The sequence below is a fragment of the Microcaecilia unicolor genome, chromosome 3 (genome assembly GCF_901765095.1).
Source record: "Microcaecilia unicolor chromosome 3, aMicUni1.1, whole genome shotgun sequence".
NCBI lineage: Eukaryota > Metazoa > Chordata > Amphibia > Gymnophiona > Siphonopidae > Microcaecilia > Microcaecilia unicolor.
Genome location: NC_044033.1, coordinates 333,065,384 through 333,086,915, shown reverse-complemented (window position 1 = coordinate 333,086,915; position 21,532 = coordinate 333,065,384).

The following is a 21,532-nucleotide window of genomic DNA, read 5'->3' as shown; positions in this document are numbered from 1 at the left end:
AAATGTTCTTTCCATAAAACACAAAAGATCCTGTTTTCAAAATGGATATGTGTTTAGTGTAGACCTGAAATCTGAGAATAATTTTGAAAAATATGTCTCAAATGGGATTTGCGATTAACCCAGCCAGGAATTATGAAGTAAGGTAACTGTGATATTTGTAAATTAAAGTACTCTCTTACTTGAAAGGAACACACTTTTGCAGACTTGTATAACATCTGCTCTCTGAATTATTTAGAGAAAAATTAATATAAGGGTGTTCCTACATTGGACACTTGGACAGGATGTTATCTTCAGGGACTTGATGCATTCAAGGTTTCTAGTTCCATTCTAAGTTAAAAGCCAAGCTTGTAGTTCACAAGTTCAGTCTGGAAAAAACCATGGTGATGTCTGAGTTTTCAGAAATGCCTCAGACTATTTTTTATTTCTATTTTTTTTTACCTACAGTGACTTTGGGTAACCCACAAACGCTATCTGATTTGAAATTTGTGGTGGTAGAGATGAGTAGGAGCGGGAGGAGAGACGATACAGCTAAATACTTATGGAGATGTGAACAATATTGGATATACCATTGGGACACTATCCAGCTTATTTTCGAAGGAGAAGGGTGCCCATCTTCCGATACAAATCGGGAGATGGGCGTCCTTCTCCTAAGGGCGCCCAAATCGGCATAATTGAAAGCCGATTTTGGCTGTCCTCAACTGCTTTCCGTCGCAGGGATGGCCAAAGTTCAAGAGGGAGTGTCGGTAGTGTACTGAAGGTGGGACAGGGGCGTGGTTAACAGATGGGCGTCCTCGGACGATAATGGAAAAAAGAAGGGCGTCCCTGATGAGCATTTGGCCGACTTTACTTGGTCCCATTTTGTTCACGACCAAGACTCGAAAAGGTGCCCGAACTGACCAGATGACCACCGGAGGAAATCGGGGATCACCTCCCCTTACTCCCCCAGTGGTCACCAATCCCCTCCCACCCAAAAAAAAAAATTAAAAAACATTTTTTCCAGCCTCTATGTCAGCCTCAAATGTCATACCCAGCTCCATCACAGCAGTATGCAGGCCCTGGAGCAGTTTTTAGTGGGTACTGCAGTGCACTTCAGGCAGGTGGACCCAGGCCCATCCCCCCCTACCTGTTACACTTGTGGTGGTAAATGGGAGCCCTCCAAAACCCACCCAAAACCCACTGTACCCACATCTAGGTGCCCCCCGTTACCCTTTAAGGGCTATGGTAGTGTTGTACAGTTGTGGGTAGTGGGTTTTGGGGGGGCTCAGCACCCAAGGTAAGGGAGCTCTGCACCTAGGATCAATTTGTGAAGTCCACTGCAGTGCCCCCTAGGGTGCCTGGTTGGTGTCCTGGCATGTGAGAGGGGACCAGTGCACTACGAATGCTGGCTCCTCTCACAACCAAATGGCTTGGATTTGGCCGTTTTTGAGATGGCCGTCCTCGCTTTCCATTATCGGTGAAAACTGAGGTCGGCCATCTCTAAGGTCGGCGATCTCAACATTTCGGCCAACCTAAATGTTGAGATTTGGCCGTCCCTGACTCTATTATCGAAACAAAAGATGGACGCCCATCTTGTTTCGATAATACGGGATGCCCCACCCCTTCACCAGGGCACCCTTAAAGATGGGCGCCCAGTTCGATTATGCCCCTCCATGGGGTTCATTTTCAAAGCACTTAGACTTACAAAGTTCCATAGGTTCCTATGGAACTTTGTAAGTCTATGTTCTTAGAAAATATGCCTCGTGCACGGAACCTAACGGGTTAAATAGGGAGGTAGAGTGGTGTGCGTTCCTGTAAGGATTAAGCATTTAGTCACTGAGGATGATTTAAAGTTACACCCTGCACTTGGTCATGCTTCCCGGTAGATTTTAAATACAGGCTGTGACCATTTCCAGGTTGCTTCGCTGTTCTTTGAAAGATGAAAGAGTGAAGTAAAGTCCCATTCATTTTTGCTGTATGAGAATTTATTTGGACTGTTTTGGGATGTCTCTGTGGCCAGTCTATTAAGAATGCAGCCCCCCTATACATCCCAATGGCTTGTTTTTGTGCATTTTTCCCTTGGTCCTAAAAATTAGATGCACTGAGCACAAAAATGTATAGCAAATGGCCATTTTCAAAACAAAAAGTTGGATTTTTTTCTGGTTTGAAAATGGTCATGTGTGCTACTGGATTTTTGGATGTTTTTCCCAAAACATCCAAAATTGGATTTCGATGTCATATCAAAAATGCCCCTCATAGTGACATAATGGAGCAGTCCTGTCTCCATTGGCAGCCTGGAAGGAAAGCATCATTGTAGTATGACATGAAGTGGTCCTGCAGCTTGGAGCTACCCTCAGGTGTGCAGTATCCTCTTGCAGTTAAGATATACCTAAGGGACACATTACCAGCAAGTAAGGGTTAGGATGGTCATTATAATTGGTATTCAATCAGTAGGAATACAGAAGGTCTTTTACTGGTCCTTTCCTGGTTCTCTTCCTACCTCTCCCTCCGCACCTTTAGTGTTCACTCTGGTGGATCCTCTTCTACTTCTATCCCTCTGCCTGTCGGCGTACCTCAGGGTTCTGTTCTTGGTCCCCTCCTTTTTTCTATCTACACTTCTTCACTTGGTTCATTAATCTCATCCCATGACTTTTCCTACCATCTCTATGCTGATGACTCCCAAATCTACTTTTCTACCCCTGATATCTCACCTTGCATCCAAACCAAAGTTTCAGCGTGCTTGTCTGACATTGCTGTCTGGATGTCTCAATGCCACCTGAAATTAAATATGACCAAAACCGAGCTTCTCATTTTCCCCCCCAAACCCATCTCCCCACTCCCCCCGTTTTCTATTTCTGTTGATGGCTCTCTCATTCTCCCTGTCTCCTCAGCTCGAAACCTTGGGGTCATCTTTGACTCTTCTCTCTCCTTCTCTGCTCATATCCAGCAGATTGCCAAGACCTGTTGTTTCTTTCTTTACAACATCCGTAAAATCCGCCCCTTTCTTTCCGAGCACTCTACCAAAACCCTCATCCACACCCTTGTCACCTCTCGTTTAGACTACTGCAATCTGCTTCTTGCTGGCCTCCCACTTAGTCACCTCTCCCCTCTCCAGTCGGTTCAAAACTCTGCTGCCTGTCTCGTCTTCCGCCAGGGTCGCTTTACTCATACTACCCCCCTCTCCTCAAGACCCTTCACTGGCTCCCTATCCGTTTTCACATCCTGTTCAAACTTCTTCTACTAACCTATAAATGTACTCACTCTGCTGCTCCCCAGTATCTCTCCACACTCGTCCTTCCCTACACCCCTTCCCGTGCACTCCGCTCCATGGATAAATCCTTATCTGTTCCCTTCTCCACTACTGCCAACTCCAGACTTCGTGCCTTCTGTCTCGCTGCACCCTATGCCTCGAATAAACTTCCTGAGCCCCTGCGTCTTGCCCCATCCTTGGCCACCTTTAAATCTAGACTGAAAGCCCACCTCTTTAACATTGCTTTTGACTCGTAACCACTTGTAACCACTCGCCTCCACCTACCCTCCTCTCTTCCTTCCCGTTCACATTAATTGATTTGATTTGCGTACTTTATTTATTTTTTTTGTCTATTAGATTGTAAGCTCTTTGAGCAGGGACTGTCTTTCTTCTATGTTTGTGCAGCGCTGCGTACGCCTTGTAGCGCTATAGAAATGCTAAATAGTAGTAGTAGTAGTAGTAGTTTACTGAGCTGCGGTAGCATTTTAGTGCACTAATGATTAATACGTGCTAAATGTTAGAGACGCCCATATATTCCTATGGGTGTCTCATGTGTAGAATCATTAATGCATGCTAAAAACGCTAACATGGCTTAGTAAAAGACCCCCCACAGATAGCTGAGTGACTGGTGGACGTGAGGATCACTTTATTAATTGCATGTTGGTACAAAAATGATAGACCTCATGTGTCACCTAACTAGGATTTCAGACAGTGCTGGGGAAGAATAAGCTATCATGGTACACACGGGTACCAAAATCATATTTATTTATGTATTCATTCATGACATTTATTAGCCTGAAATAGACTCAAGTTCAATGTGGCTTACAAACAAACAATAAAGTGAATAAAACAAAATAATGTACCGAATATAACACAAATTACAACAAGTTCAAGAAGCAAATTAATACATGTGCAGTAAGTAATTAGGGATTTAGACTATCTCAAGAACAAAGAAATTAAGGGTGGATAGGTGAGAGCATAATTAGGCAGGACTTGATGGAAACAAGATTAAGAAATTAAGATTATGAGGGTGCAAGATGGAATTTCTGGAAGCCAAATATAGACCTTTATATAGAAAATTGAAATTTAGAACGTCTTTTCATGTACTAACTTATTCTGGACAAAAAAATTTAATTTTGTCATTGTAAGGCATTGGAACTTGCTTCCTAATTTATGACTAGAACAGAATCATCTGAAGTTTTGTAAATTATTAAAAACTTGGCTGTTTAACAAATACTTACATTATTAGATAGATATCTGATGTTAGTGATATTTAGTTTTTCATTATTATTAACTTTTGTGGATCCTTTTCTGTGAAGTGTTCTGAGCTACTTGCTTAGACACTTATATAAAATCTGTTGTGTTATGTTACGTTTTGTTATTTTATATCTCTGGGGCAGCATTCTCAGAAATGCTAAATAGTAGTAGTAGTAGTAGTAGTTTACTGAGCTGCGGTAGCATTTTAGTGCACTAATGATTAATACGTGCTAAATGTTAGAGACGCCCATATATTCCTATGGGTGTCTCATGTGTAGAATCATTAATGCATGCTAAAAACGCTAACATGGCTTAGTAAAAGACCCCCCACAGATAGCTGAGTGACTGGTGGACGTGCATTCCACACACAGAACCCTAGTGAGCCTATTTGGGCAGGTAAACAACTCATGTACATGAATGTAAATCACTTTGAACTCAGATTTGGAAAAGGTGAGTAGTAAATGTAAAATCTAAATCCAAGCAGGCATAGCTCTGGAGTCTCTATGCATTGATAAGATGTTGGCTCACGGAAGACGAATTTGCTTTGCTTAGGCAACAGAGAAATGTTGCCCAGTTCCTAACAAATCTAAGGTATGATTCCTTTTAGCTCTACACAGGAGCATTAAATTTACAGTAAAAGCAAAAACAAACAAAAAACCCACAAAACAAAAAACAAAAAAAACCCCAACCTGTTTCATTCAGTAAGATGTCTAATAGAGTTTTGCTCAAGACACATTCTCTAGGAATTCTGACAAATTTCTGAGTTTTCTGCTGGAATTGATAACAGTCTACTCTCTTGTTTAATTATCCCTTATGTGCTCTAATCAAAAGCACATCCATTGAGAAGAATTTCTTCCAGGGAGCCTGGTAATCTAACAAGCTATTCAACTCTTGCTTTGGAAGAAAATGTTTTCCATAAATACTTTTCCACTGACACACTAGATATATCACTAGCCATACATGGTGCATAATTGCTGTGTGAAACAGGTTCTCATTTGGTTCATGCAGACTCTCCCTTATCAGTTAAAGATGCGCCAGTGTTGTTCTTGGCGCCTTCATGAATTCTCCTTATGAGAATAATATATAGAAACTAATGCTTGCTTGGTGGTTTTAACTCTGAGTCAGTGCACTGCTGTGAGATTGCCACACACACATAAGAGTTCATGATAATATAGACCCATGGGTAGGTTACAAAAAATACATCCAAACTCTTTTCATGACCCATCAAGCACTGTGTCATTGCAAAGAATTAAATATAACACTGATTACCAGTGCTTTTCAGTGTGTCTGATTTTTAAATTCTCTATGTATTGAAATATAAACTTATACAATTGAAATATAATTGTTAAGAGGAAATGGTATGTTCACATAGTCCAGAGAGAAAAAGAATTGCCTCTCTGTTTATTAACCCTCAGATACAGAATGCATAACACAGGGGGGGTATGCTTACTAAGGTGCGTTAGCGTTTTTAACGCGCCTGTAAATTTAAGGCATGTTAAACGCTAACTTGTCTTTACATTTCTGTGGATGTGTTAGTGTTTAACACGCATACACCATTTACGCACATTAAAAATGCTAACATGGGGGTCACGTGATGACTGCTTCCTGAGTAGCAGCGGGAAGGGAGAGCTCCCCAGATTTCTTTGAAAAATCGGCTAAAAAATCAGAAGATTTTACACCCCGAAGATCAGCAAGAGTGACGGAAGGGGTAGAGAACAAAAAGAAAGCATCGGAGGAAAAGCTGGGCGAGGGACTGGTCGGTATGCCCACAAGAAATCAGGGTGGCCCAAAAAATAAAGCCGCACCAGCGTGGAAAGCAAGTAAGATGGCGCTGACTCCTGAGCATGCAACCGGCGTGGAGAAAAGTGCGGGTGACTGGGCCAGAGAAATATCATCGACGGTAACAGCGGCGCTGGAAGACCGCCTAAATAAAATTCACTCCGCAGTCGAAGAAATTAATGAAAAATTCGACGCACAGTCAAACAGACTAACGGAAGTGGAGAGTCGCGTAATGGTGCAGGAGGAAACAACGCAAAGTTTGGCAGCCCAGATTGTAACCCTGCAAAAAGAAGCGGCGGTGCTTAAAGAACAAGTGGAAGAGCAGGAAAATCGAACTCGCCGCAACAACTTACGGGTGGTGGGTTTGCCCGAAACGGTAAAAGATGCAGACCTGTATACATTCTTTAGTGAGTGGCTGCCAACACAACTGGGCCTTGCCGGGAGAGAGGGAGCCTGGCAATGTGACCGGGCACACAGAATCGGAGCCCGAAGGGAAGGAGAAGGGAAACCCAGAACAGCAATCGCGCATTATATCAACTGGCGAGAAAAGGAAGCCCTGCTGAAACAAAGCCGTTCGGGACATTCACAGCTGCAGTATGAGGGGCAAAAAATCTTGATGTTTAACGACTACTCCTCCTCAGTGGCGCAACTGAGAAGAGCAATGGCCCCCACATGCACCCAACTGTATCACAAGGGCATCAGATTCTCGCTCCTTTTTCCAGCAAAATTGAGAGTGTGGCATGGAGGGAAGACTTTGGTGTTCTCGGGACCGTCGGAAGCCAAGATGTTTATGGATGGCTTAAATATGGAGATTCCACGAGAGCAAAATCAGTGAAAGAGGCGTTTATATAGTGGAAGAGAATGAATGGACGTTGCTCCGATTTGGGTTACAAACAGTTTCAACAAGGCCTAGTTGGAAGGGCCTGGCAAGGATGCCTGGTGATTCTCTGATGCAGAGCAGCTCAGCGGGGACCACAGACTAGTCACAGGTCAACTTTTCATGGAGTTAACCATGAAGGGGATGGGGAAGCACGCTGCCGATCTGGTGCGGGCATACAACAGACGTTATGTTGGTGACACACTGAGGAGAAGATTACCCCATTTATATATTAACAATCCGTTGATGCAGTGGGTTGACTCCTACACAACAGATGGAGATATCAGAATCGTGAGACTTGAAGCTGCAGAGTCATTGGAAGTTCACAAGAACACTATGTATCCGGCTGTTTGGTTTGTTTAGATTGCTGTGGGGGTTTAATTTAATTAGCTAAGGGGTGGGAGCAAGGGTAAAGAATGAGGGGGGTTCTTTAATGATTGCTTCCTGCTGTTTGACGAAGGAAAGGGGAAGGTTTGATGAGGAGGATGTTTCTGTTGGTTTATAGGGGAGAGGGAGAGGGGATGGTCAAGGGGGCAAATGGGATCTATGAGCATCGAGGGGGAGGGGTGGGTAAAGGGGGGAGGGGAGGGGAAGTACAGGGGGAAGGGGTAGGGGGGGCTAGTCTGCAGGGTAAGTGCAAGGGATGTCAATTCTTCAGTGAGATAGCTCAGGGGATAATGGCTTCTGGAGGGCCCGGCTGGGAGGTCCTCTGGGAGGTAAGTCTAGGTTCTATGGGGTACATAGGCAAATGCATATGGGATGGTTAATCTAAAGATTATATCTTTGAATGTGGATGGCATTCATTCTCCAGTCAAACGCACCAAAATATTATCTTGGATAAGAAGGGAGGGTGCGGACATCGCCTTTCTTCAGGAAACGCATTTGTCTAGCTTAGAACATGAGAAATTGAAGAGGGGGTGGGTGGGAGAAGTGGTATATTCTTCCTTTACAAGCAGGAAACGGGGAGTGGCCGTACTTATCCACAAACAACTACCTCTAAACATTCATAAAGTGTTACAGGATAAGGAGGGCAGATATGTCATCGTCATGGGAGAACTTTGGGGACAGAAATTGAGTTTTGGTAATATCTATGGTCCTAATGTGTATAATCATAAATTTTTTTCAGATATCGTAGCAAGGGTGGCTGCTTATCCGGAGTACCAATTGATCCTGGGAGGGGATTTTAATTTCCTGGCAGACCCCACTATCGATTGTAAACCAGTAAAGCCAAAAAGTAAGGGCTGGCAACAAAAGGGGATAAATTTCTTGACATATCATTTAGAGCTAGTGGACATTTGGAGAACACTACACCCTCAGGAGATAGATTTTACATTTTTCTCTAACCCACACAACACATATTCCAGATTAGATTATTTTCTTATATCACTGTCCTTGTTCCCGATAGTGAAGACGGCGCATATACTTGATACCACATTGTCTGACCATTCGGCTATACTGTATCATTATCCCTGGCATACACAGCAGGAGGTAAGGAGAGGGTGTGGAGGTTTCCCCCTTTTTTGTATAGGGATGTCAAATTTAGAACCTATTTGACAGAGAAATGGGATGAGTATCAACAGTTTAACGATACTCCGGAGGTGAACCCAACTATATTCTGGGAGGCTGCTAAGGCAGTGATGAGGGGTCATGTTTTGGCTTACACCGCTGGAAAAAAGAAAAAAACGGAAGAGGAATTGCTAAGGCTTTCCACTGAATACCAGACAGTTCGCAGACAGCATATGGGAAGCGTAACCATAGAGCATAAGGAAAAGCTGATGGAGTTACGGAAACACATTGATCAACTGCTTAACACGCGGGCTGAGCGAGATATTTATTATCAAAGATTTAAACTGTTCCAGTGGGGAAATAAGGCTGGGAGGCTCTTGGCTAACTTAGTGAAACCCTACAGAAAGAGACAGGTTGTGACCTCAATTCGGGATGGGGAAGGCCGTTTGTATCATCAGGAGGCCCAAATACAGAGCCAATTTGTACAATACTACAAATCTCTATATGCTGAGCGGGAGCTAGACACAGGACAGAGGGATTCCTTTTTTGAGCATCTTCAGATGCCCACATTCACAGATGATCAAGTGCAAAGGTTGAGCGCCCCTATAACACCGCATGAGGTATGCCAGGGAATAAAGGCGCTGAAATTAACTAAAGCTCCAGGCCCGGATGGCTACGGCCCAGAATACTATAAAATGTTAATGGAGAAGGTGTCTGGACCCCTGGCGGGTATGTTTAATAGTTTGACCGAGGGGGCTGACAGAGGGCAAAACAACCCAAACCTTGCACATATTATATTATTACCTAAACAAGGAAAAGACCCTGGGCAAGTGGGATCTTATCGGCCAATTTCATTATTAAATCAAGATGTAAAGCTCCTAGCAGCAATATTGGCGAAAAGAATGAATCTATCTTTAGCTGGGATCATCCAGGAAGATCAGGTAGGCTTTGTACCTGGCCGATATGCCTCAATGAATCTCATTAGAGCACTGGCGGCAATACATACCTACAAAGGAACCGGAGGGAGAGAAGCCATAGCTGGTTTAGACATGGAAAAGGCCTTTGACAGTATATCGTGGCAGTATTTATTTTGGGTGATGGAAAAATTTGGGATAAGAGGTAGATTTATTGAATGGGTTGGGAATTTATATGCCAAACCTAAAGCCAGGCTCATGATCAATGATTCATTAACAGACAGCTTTGATTTACAGAGGGGAACGAGACAGGGGTGCCCTTTGTCACCGCTTCTGTTTCTTCTAGCTATTGAACCCTTGGCGATAAAAATCAGACAGCGCGATAAGATTAGGGGGCTTCAGGTGGGGGGGAAGGAGATCCGAATAAATTTATTCGCAGATGATATCTTGCTTTACTTGCAGGATGCTTCTATCCACCTGGACCAGGCACTCCTTTTAGTAAGGGACTTCTGAGGGATATCAGGCCTGAAAGTAAACTGTGATAAATCGGAATTACTTCTATTATCAGACGGTTCGCACAGCATGGGGCATGGGAACTTTCCTATCCCGCCAGTGAAACAGTCCATGCGATATTTAGGTATACATTTGAGCACTAATGTACAAGTGGTGTATAAAAAAATATACTGGACCATATAGATAAGATTAAACAACTATGCGAGAGATGGAAAGATCTCCCACTATCCCTGTATGGAAGAGTAGCATTGGTTAAGATGGTCATGCTGCCGAAACTATTATACCCAATTCAAGCAATGCCCATTTGGATTAAAAGGCGGGATGAAAGGTCCTTCAGATCAATCATTCGATCCTTTATATGGAGACAAAAGAGAGCTAGAATAGGACACTATGTGCTGATACGCAACAAGGAAAAGGGAGGGCTCAACTTACCTGATATTCGTCTGTACAATGTGGCAGCATTAATGCGCTTTATCTTTGAGGGTATTGGTGGACAGGCAAAATTTACGCCGACTCAATGGTGGGAGGGTTGGTGTTCACCACATACATTTATAAACTTAATACACACGCCTCCAGGGTTGGGCACAATTGCAAACAGACAGTATAGCTTTCTGTCTCCAATATGCTCAGCCTGGAAATGGTGGAGAAGCAGGCAAGCAAAAAGCCCGAGGGCATCGCCCTTCCTAAAGATGGTGGGATTAGTGGATTTCCCGGCAGGCATGGGACCTTCAATATTTAGAAGATGGGCAGAGAGTGGTTGTATGACATGGGGGGATTTAGTATCTCCAGACAGTAACACTTTTCTATCTTTTGCACAGGTGAAAGAGAGATGGGGAGTCCCTAATTGTCATATGCTACAATACATGCAAGCCCGGCACTACTGGCAGACGGTGTGGGGGAAGTATGGGGATCAATGGTCATACGGTACTCTGGATAGGAGGATACTAGGTTTGCCCCCTGAAGGAAATAAATTGTCTAACTGGTATAAGATGGTGAAGCTGACTATACCAGCAGTGAGAGAGGATAGTGTGGTTTCTAGATGGAATAGGGACTTGGGCACACAGTACACCCAGACCCAATGTAATGATTTTTTTGTGATTTTAGCTGAAATGGTTAAATCTGCGGAATGGCAGGAAACCCAATTTAAATTACTACATAGGACCTATATTACCAGAGAGAGAGGGATAATAATGAAATTATGGGATTCGGATCAATGTACCAAATGTCAGGCCAGTGTGGGTACCTATTTGCATACTTTTCTGGAGTGTCCTAAGCCGACCCTGTGGAATGAGATCTTTAAGATACAAAATAAGGTGCTTCAAACCACAGTAGTTTGGTCTCCCCAATCCTTAATGCTGGGAGATCAGACAGACCTGATTGAGCAGGGGCTTTCTCAACCACAAAGGAGATTCTTGTATATGACGGCATTGGCAGCTAAAAAAGTAATACTGCAGTTTTGGACGAGTGTGGAACCGGTGCCGTATCGCTGCTGGCTGAACAAAATATTAGAATTGGCACAGCATGAGAATTTATTATATAAACACTCGCCACTCACAGATAATAGGCAATACGCACAATTGTGGCAGAAACTTGAAGAATTGATATTACATAATGCTTCAGGGGGGGACTAATTTCACTTGCAGACGGGTAGGGAGGGAGGAAGGGAAGGGGGGGGGGGTTTGGAGGGATGGGCAGGAGAGAAGGGACATATTTGGATGCTACTTTTCTTTTTTTCCCTTTGAATGGTATAACATATAGGGAATTGATGGGGGGATAACACAGTTGGGAGGGGGGGGGGGAAATAATAAAAAAAGTCAGTGCAGTCCTGAGTGAGGGAGGGGACTTGCACATCTTTATTCAGAGTATAAATGTTGTTCAACGCACTGGTGTTACTTTTTGTATATAAATGAACAGAGCACATGGTTGTACTGCACTGATGCTAATAAAGATAATTCAAAAAAAAAAAAATGCTAACATGCCCATAGCGCCATGTAGTAAACATAGTGGAAAGAATTGCATCTATAAGGAACTATGGGGTCCTTTTACTAAGCTATGGTAAAAAGTGGCCTGCGGTAGTGCAGGTGCGTGTTTTGGGAGCGTGCCGGGCCATTTTGACCATGTCCGCAAAAAAAGGGCTTTTTTTTTAATTGGACGGGAAAAGGGCATGCGGTAAATTCAAGAAAGCATACCACACTAATCCATCCTAAATGCCAGCTAAGAAAATTTACACTTGGATCCACACAACACACAACTTTTAGTCCCTAATTGTCCAAACTAATTTTGATATGATTTAAATCTTAATATTACTGATTGTCCAAACAAATGTTTCACGATAGACGATTAATCCAATATCTCTTATTTGCTGTTATACAATGAATTTTAGTACATGAATACCTAATCCTCTCTGTCTACTATACCTCAACTATGTATTTCTTTTTTTTTTCCGGAATTGGTACTCACCATTACCGAACAATGTAAGCCACATTGAGCCTGCAAATAGGTGGGAAAATGTGAGATACAAATGCTACAAATAAATAAATAAAATAAATCTGAAATGAGCATGCACCTAAAATTGGCCTGAGCTCTTAATGCCACTCATAGACCTATGGGTAAGGGCTCACATGCTACATGCGTGGTGGCCAGTTGGCATGCACCAACTGCTGATTACCGCCGGAAACGCATGTGGGAGGAAATCAATAAATAAATCATCAAGGCATTATGGGTGTTCGGCAAATCTGAAATCACCACCGGGGGGGGGGGGGGGGGGGGATGGTAGCCTGGCAGTAGTCTCATTTTGGCATGCGCTACACTTGCATAGAGCCTAACACGCCTTTGTAAAAGGGTCCCTAAACATCTAAATTCCTCAAATAATAGTATTCATACCACATAATGCAGTTTTAACCAGAGAAATACCTTTATGTTATAGTTAACTCCCCCCACCCCCACCAGTATAGACACACACATACACTGGACCATTAGGTAGGGGAGACCACAAAAGGGTGAATATTCAGTTCCTGTGGTCAATGACATTTTTTTAAATGCCAACCGTTGCTTAAAATCTGTATTGTGTTCCTATATGGATAAATAGTGATGCTGAATATACCAATTTGTTACTGACCGCTGGTGAAGGACAATTCCACGATCTAGCTGCTCACATTACTGGTGCAAATGTTTAGAATGGCATATATAGGCGTAAATGCAAAAATTCTGCCTATGTGCTATTCTGCAAATACCTGCTTAACTTGCATAGCATGTTTTATTTGCGAGGGGGTAGATAGATGGTGGGACATAGGTGGGGCTTCTGCTTACATTTTGGGCTTAATTTCTTTGAATTTAAAGACAGAAACAGAGAAAATGTTGGCAGATAAAGAATATATGGCATATCCAGTCTGCCTATCCATATCATCTACTATTCCCTCCTCTCCCTTACAGATCTTATGTGCTTATCCCATGCTGTCTTGAATTCAAATACAGTCTTCGTCTCCACCACCTCTATCGGGAGGCCATTTGATGCATCCACTATTATTTGATAAAGAAGTAGTCAGGGCCGCGGAGAGACTGAGCCGGGCCTGGGGTAGGGCCGCCGCTGGACCCGTCCCCCGCCCTCCCCAGGATCATCGCCGCCACTGCCACCCCCCATGGATTGTCGCAGCTGCTGCCCTGCCTGACCACCACAGTCCGCCGCAACTGTAATACCTTGGCTGGTGGGGATCCCAAGACCCTCCAGCAGAAGACTCTTCCTCCGGCACTGCTCTCTGCCATATGGCCTGCCCCTGCGGCTGCTTTTTCCCTCAGGTCGTGCATGCTCGGTTTCAAAACCGAGCATGCACGGCCTAAGGGGAAATCAGTCGCTTGGAAAGCAGACTGTGAAGAAGAGTAGAACTGGAGGAAGATCTCTGCTGGCAGGGCCAACCACCAGCCTGCTGTGTCTGCTCCTCCAGGTCCTTCTCAGCCTGGGAGCAATTTGTGAAGTCCACTGCAGTGCCCCCTAGGGTGCCCGGTTTGTGTCCTGGCATGTCAGGGGGACCAGTGCACTACAAATGCTGGCTCCTCCCATGACCAAAGGGCTTGGATTTGGCCATTTTTGAGATAGACATCTTTGGTTTCCATTATCGGTGAAAACCAAGGTCGGCGATCTCAACATTTAGGTTGACCATCTCTAAGTTTGACCCAAATGTTGAGATTTGGCCGTCCCCGACCGTATTATCGAAACAAAAGATGGACGCCCATCTTGTTCCAATAATGCAGGTTTCCCCGCCCTTTCACGGCACCGTCCTTAGAGATGAGTGCCCTTATAGATGGGCGCCCCTGTTCGATTATGCCCCTCCACGTTGCTTTCATTGGCTTACAATAAGCTCCTTTTGAGTATTCTCACATAGTTGTCCTGTGATAAATTCAGTCCCTATATCTCCAAACACTCATTAAGCAAAGAAGGGAATCAACATCTGTTCAGATTCCATCAAGTGGCCCTGCACTTTGAACAAGAAAAATTACTAGGTTGTATGTTCACTTAGTAATTCAAAGACCACAGTAATTAGGGATCTGATAGTAAAGCAAAACTCAGATCTCTGTTGCAAGACAGAATCTTGGCTTCACTCCAATGATTTACTAACATGAAGAGAATGAAGCCCTCTGGGATTTTCAATTTTATCCCAGCTTGATAGTCAAAGGAAAAGAGAAGTAGTAATGGCTGTTTATGAAAAGCTAGCAACAGTCTAGATTGAGCTCCCTACAATTAAAGAAATAGCACTTCAATTAAATTGGAAAAATAGAAAAATTTAGCCATTGATTTGTTACATCAGTCTATGCCAAGGTTTACATTCCATGACTAGAAAGTATATCACCCAAATAAGGGAAAATGTTGCCAACCAAATATAGGAAGACCACCTGGGTGTAGTCCATTCCCATTCTACTCAGGGTAGACCCCTGGGACTCTGCTGGGGTGGTTGTAGTCCAGGGTAGAGACTACGTGGGAGGTGGCAGGGACAGACTAACCCAGTCCTGAAAGGTGAGGAGTGGAATACTAATTGGAGAAAACTGTGGATATCTAATATTGACCTGAACACTGATCTACATACCTATTTGTATATTTGGACTGGCAAAAAATTGGGACTATTTTAAAGCCCAGGAGAAGGAAAACTGGACTCCACAGCTCTCAGGGCTGGGAGGGTGGTGGTGGAGGGAGGGAGAACTGAGACCCTCTAGACCCAGAGTAGGTTTTTAGAAATGGACCCTTTTCACCCTGGGAAGCAAAGGGGCCTGTTAAGAGGACCCAGGAGACCTAGGAAATTGAGTGCAACCTTTTTTGATTTCAGCTTACACTTTGATAAGCAGTGGATGGGGGATTCAGTTTACAGTTTGGTAAACAGTGCTCTGGATTTTGGCTCACACAGGTAAATAGTAGATTCAGTTTATAGTTCAGTAAACAGTGCTCTGCATTTCAGCTTACACCTCAGTAAGCACTAGATGGTGAGTTCAGCTTGTATTTTGGCAAGCAGTGTTCAGATCTCAGCTTACACTTTCATAAGCAGTGGATGGTGATTTCAACTTGCATTTCAGCAAGCGGTGCCTTGTGGTTTTGGTTTGTTCTTTAGTAAATGGCGTATGGCGGGAAACCCTCAGTCTACACTGTTGGTAGGCAGTGTGGTTCACAAAGTCCCTAAGGAGAAAGAAAATGGCTGTTTGCCATTGCTCTTACTAATGATTACTGAAATCTGTGCTTATTTGAACTTGTTCTTGTATTAGATTTTAATATGCCTATAGTGAAAAATAAAAAAAAAATGTCAACTAAGAGTTTTCTAAGATGTCAGCTACACTAAGGGGCCTTTTTACTAAGCTGTGGTAAAAAGTGGTCTACGTTAGTGTGGGCACGTGAAATTGGCGTGCGCTGGGCCATTTTTACCGCAGTGGGTAAAAAGGCCCTTTTAAAATGGGGCAATAAATGGCTGTGCACTAATATTAAAAGTAGCACACAGCTATTTACTGCTCGAGTCCTTATTGCTACCTGTTTACTTGGCGATAAGGGCTGATATGCTATTCAAACAGTAATCATGCAGCACTCTTCAATGTGGCCACGCTACTGATTACTGCCAGGAATGCCCCTGCAGTAGAAAATAGAAAATTACTTTCTACCATGAAGTGGCGTACCTAGGCTGGCTGACACCCGGGGTGGATCGCCAATGCGCCCCCCCGGGTGCAGCGCAGCCCCCCAGTGAAATTACACCCCCCAGGTGCAGTGCAGCCCCCCTCCCGGCGAAATTACACCCCCCCCGGGTGCAGTGGAACCCCCCCTCCAGGTGCATTTTTACCTGCTGGGGGGGGGGGGGTGCCGCGCACCTGTCGGCTCAGAGTCCGCTCGTTCCCTGCTGCTCCCTCTGCCCCGGAACAGGAAATAACCTGTTCCGCGCAGAGGGAGCAGCAGAGAGGGAACGAGCGGACTCGGCCAACAGGTGCACGGCACCCCCCCCAGCGGCGTGCACCCGGAGCGGACCGCCCCCACCCCCCCCCTTGGTACGCCACTGCTACCGTGGGATACAGCTCACACCAACTACGGAATTACCGCCAGGTGCCCACGCTACCCCAGCAGCACTGTCAATTTAGCACGTGCTACCCGCGCATTAGCCGTATCGCAGCTTAGTAAAAGTTTGCAGAATGGGTTGATAGTCCAACACGTGCTAAAGGTCAAGAGTTAGACAAGGTCCTTACTTGTCTTACTTGTAATATGAGCACTAACAAATTTGTGGCTGAAATAATGAAAATTGTGCCTGTAGTGTGATCAAACTACTGTTTTTAATTTCCTTTTCCATTTCTGGGTTTACTGAGCTTTCAACTTGACTCGGATCATAAAATCATTCAAAAAAAAAAGATCTAACTAATGAAAGACGGTGTGAGACCTTGAAACAATACTCAACGCCAATTTAGGAATTGTTTATGAGCAAGCTGTTAGATAAAGTGGGACATAATCGAAAGGCGCTGGCGAAATCGATGGTCGGCCATCTTCGGGGCCAGCGCTGAAATACGCTTGGTGCCGGCCAAATTGCTCGCCGGGTTTAGAATAGGATCGCCGGTGGATCGCCGGGTTTAGATGAGATGACTGGCTTCGTTTTCCAGCCATAATGGAAACCGGACCCGGCCATCTCAAACCCAGCGAAATGCAAGGCATTTGGCTGTGGGAGGAGCCAGCATTTGTAGTGCACTGGCCCCCCCTGACATGCCAGGACACCAACCGGTCACCCTAGGGGGCACTTAAAAAATCTTAAAAAGAAAACAAAATTAGCTTCCAGGTGCATAACACCCTTTCCTTATGTGCTAAGCCCCTCAAATCCCCCCCAAAACCCACTGCCCACAAGTCTACACCATTACCATAGCCCTAAGGGGTGAAGGGGGGCACCTACACGTGGGTACAGTGGGTTTTGGGGTTTTTTGGAGGGCTCAACATTAACCACACAAGTGAAACAGGTGGGGGGGGGGGGGGTGGGCCTGGGTCCACCTGCCTAAAGTGCAGTGCACCCACTAAAAACTACTCCAGGGAACTGCATACTGCTGTCAGGGAGCTGGGTATGACATTTGAGGCTGGCATACAGGTTGGCAAAAAATGTTTTAATTTTTTTTGTGTGTGTGTGGGAGGGAGTTGGTGACCACTGGGGGAGTAAGGGGAGGTGATCCCCGCTTCCCTCCGGTGGTCATCTGGTCAGTTGGGGCTCTTTTTTGGGACTTGGTCCTAAAAATACATGGACCAAGTCCGGGCAGCGAAATGCTCGTTCGAGCCGGCCTTTTTTTTTTCATAATAAGGTGAAGCCAGCCATTTTGAAACCCCGCCTCGCCCCCTTCCCGCCTTCGGTACCCTACCAACACGCCCCCTTGAAGGTTGGCCGGCGCCGCAACGAAAAATCAATTGGGGCCTGCCAAAATCGACTTTAGATAATACCGATTTAGCCAGGACTGAGAGATCGCCAGCGATCTCCCAATTTGTGTCGGAAGATCGCCAGCGATCCCTTTTGAAAATAAGCCTGAAAGTGGCTCCAAATTGTTTTTGAAAGAGAAAAACGTCCGAAAAGTGTCATAAAGCAGCATTTGAACGAATTTCTTCTCAAAATGTCCAAATTGGCAATAATGTGGATTTGCGCATGCATCTTGCTAAGCGCTATTCTGTAAAGATCCTGCGCAAATCTTATAGTGAGCAATTCAAAAGTGGGTGTTTCTATGAGAGGGACATGGGTGGGTCAGGATCGTTCACTAAAGATGTGCACAGTACTTCTAAATACCGTGGATCTGCACCTAACTTACATGCCAAAATTTGCACCAGGTTTCAGTTGGTGTAAATCCTTTGCACCCAAAGTTTGGCATGGAAATCGACTCTAAGTGCTATTCTATAAATGGCACACAACTCGGAGTGCCGTTTATAGGATAGTGCTCCACATGGATTTTTTTCAGCGCCATTTACTGAATCTAGTCCTAAGCAGCATATAATTGCACATGCAAAGTTGTACATGAGAGTAGTTGGAAGTCAGACTTTCATATATAATTGCAGGTATTTATTTGTGGAAGGGGCCAAGTGATGTTGCTGTTTTTCTGCATGTGTACTTACCAGCCTCCATAAAATGTATTCTACAAAAGGCTCCATGTTTGGCAAAACCTTCTGTAGAATACTGGAGGAACTGTGAACATTTCAACCTGGATGTCCTAATTCCTACTTCACAACGTACGCAAAATAGAGTTTAAATCACTCAAAGACGGTAATGCTAGGGGTCAGAAGACCACAAAAGCAGTCTATCTGCCCCAAGTTTCAGGGGCCCTTTTACAAAGCGTCGGTAAGCTCAATGCGGGCTTACTGTAAGTTAACCTGGAACTACTGCCTGCCCAACGCGGCTGCTGTCAGTAGTTCCAGCTTGAGCGTGTGCCATTTCTGGTGCACCATAAATTTTTAAAAATTTGATAGCGCAGTGCTAACCCGTCAGTAATCGGGCATCACAGTGTGCTGCCCAGTTACTGCTGGGTTACCATGGGAGCCCTTACCGCCATCTCAATGGGTGGCGGTAAGTGCTTCCCCCTGCATGACCACACGGTAAGAGCAATCTTACCACATGGCCATTTTTTAAGGTATTTGTTTTTTACCTGCTATGGTAAAAAGGGCCATGGTGCGCAGGAAAAATGGCCCCTGCTGCCTCTGCAGGGGTTTTTTCCCCACAGCTTAGTAAAAGGGCCTGTCAGTTAGGTAAGGAAATGCTGACCCCAAATGATGAGGTTAAAGTTTTGGGAGTTGGCTAGGTTTGTATATTGCTATGCTCAAACAGATCAGTAATACTGTTAGAAGATGTTTTCCCCAGCTGTGGCACATGAAATATTTTCATCCCTATTTTGGAAAAAAAACTTTGTTCACTGGCACATGGTTTAGTTATAGCTTGTTTCCACTACTCTAAGCCTCCTTGTACAGAGCTGCCTAAAAACAGTTTTATAGACTTAGCTGATACAAAATACAGCAGTACCTGTTGTTACTGGTGCTAAGCTTATGGATCCTTTCACCCCAGTACTCAAATCCTTACACTGGTTCTCTATAAATATAGGAACTGGCTTTAAGGTTTTGTTTCTGCTTCAAAAAATTATTCAAGCAAAACACAGAACAAGTCTCCACAAACAACACGAAGCAAACCAACACAGTGGGGAAGACAATGCAGCAAATGGAAGATGCTTAACAGTCTTCCATTGCAATTTGGTATGACTTGACTTGGGCCGTGTTTCAGCTGAAGTATTTGCATCAAGACAGGAGTCTGCAATATAAGATTAAAATATTAAAATGATGAACAAAAAAACATCAATAAATTAAAGACTATTCCTTCAACCAGAACTTCACAAATACATCTACAACAAAAATTATTTGCATCCATATATCCCTCCCTCTCTCCTCCTCCCCCTCCCCCTCTCGCTCTGCTTTCTCTGTTCACTAGTATTTATTGTCTTTATCACAGAATTAGGATTGGGATTGTTTCATTATTAAATCCTAAGAATATTTATAGTTTCATTGTTAGCTCATATTATGGTTGTTATGTTCACCACTTTTGAAGACTTTTCATCATTAAGGGCTTCTTTTACAAAGCCGCATGGCAAATGAGAGGAAGCCCACAGGAACTGAATGGGTTTCCTCTCATTTGCTGTGCAGGAATCACTAGTGCAGCTTTGTAAAAGAAGCCCTAAGTAAAGCTGATACATATTTGAGTTCATATTTGTGTGGTTGGTTTTAGCGATGGGTTTAAACTTGTTTCTTGGCGGTGTTATTTGTGCTGCATTTCAATATATGAACCTATAGTTGTTCTGTGACGTCACATGGCACCTAAAATACATAAAAATATTGAACATCCTCCTGTACGTCCGATCGTATCGACACGAGATTCTGTTTTAGAACCTTTATCAATATTGCTTGATCGATGTCTACAACCTTTTGTACACGATATTAAATCTTTTATACAAGAAACTACCCAAATGTTAAATATCATTCAAGAATTTCAATTCCCTCCTGAGAACATTATTATGGCCACATTGGACGTATGGGCTTTATATACAAATATTCCTCAGGAGTCAGCTTTGATGCTCATTGAATCTGTCTTAAGTAAGAGAACTATGCCAACACGAATACCCACATATCTACTGATGGAGATGGCCACTTTGGTGATACAAAAAAAACTATTTTTATTTTGATGGTACCTTCTTTGAACAATTCCATGGGGTGGCCATGTGAGCCACGGCAGCTCCAGCAATAGCAACATTGTACATGGCTAATTTTGAAGAGACTCAATTATATGCGAGTGTTTGGTTTAAGAAAATAAAACTGTGGAAACGATTTTTGGACGATATTTTCTTTATATGGGTTGGATCAGAAGATGAATTAACGACATTTCATGGCTGGCTGAATCAATTGGATCGGAATTTGTCTTTTGAGCTCCATTTCTCAAGCCACACTATGAAGTTTCTGGATATTAAGATTAATATAACATCTACTGGTTTTAGCACAACCTTATACAGGAAAAATACTGATCGCAATAACTATTTAAATTTTCATAGTTACCATCCCACTAAATTGAAGGCAAGCCTCCCCATTAGTCAGTTTCTCCGCTTGCGAAGAATTTGTTCAACAAATGATGAATTTAAACAACAAGCTTTGATTTTGACTCAACGATTTACATCTCGTGGTTACCCAAAAAAGATAATTAGAAAAGCGTATTTACGTGCTAAATACGCAAATAAAGCTTTGTTGCTTCAGTATAAACGATCCATTAACAACGATAAACCAGTTTGCGTAATACCTTATTCTCATGCTTCGGAAGCATTGACTGAAGCTATACATAGACATTGGCATGTTTTACAACTAAATGACAGGTTTAAGGAACACCCAATTACAGCTCTGCAAAGGGGGAAGAACGTGGGTGAACTTGTTAAATATCACTTCAATAGGAGGAATACACTCAA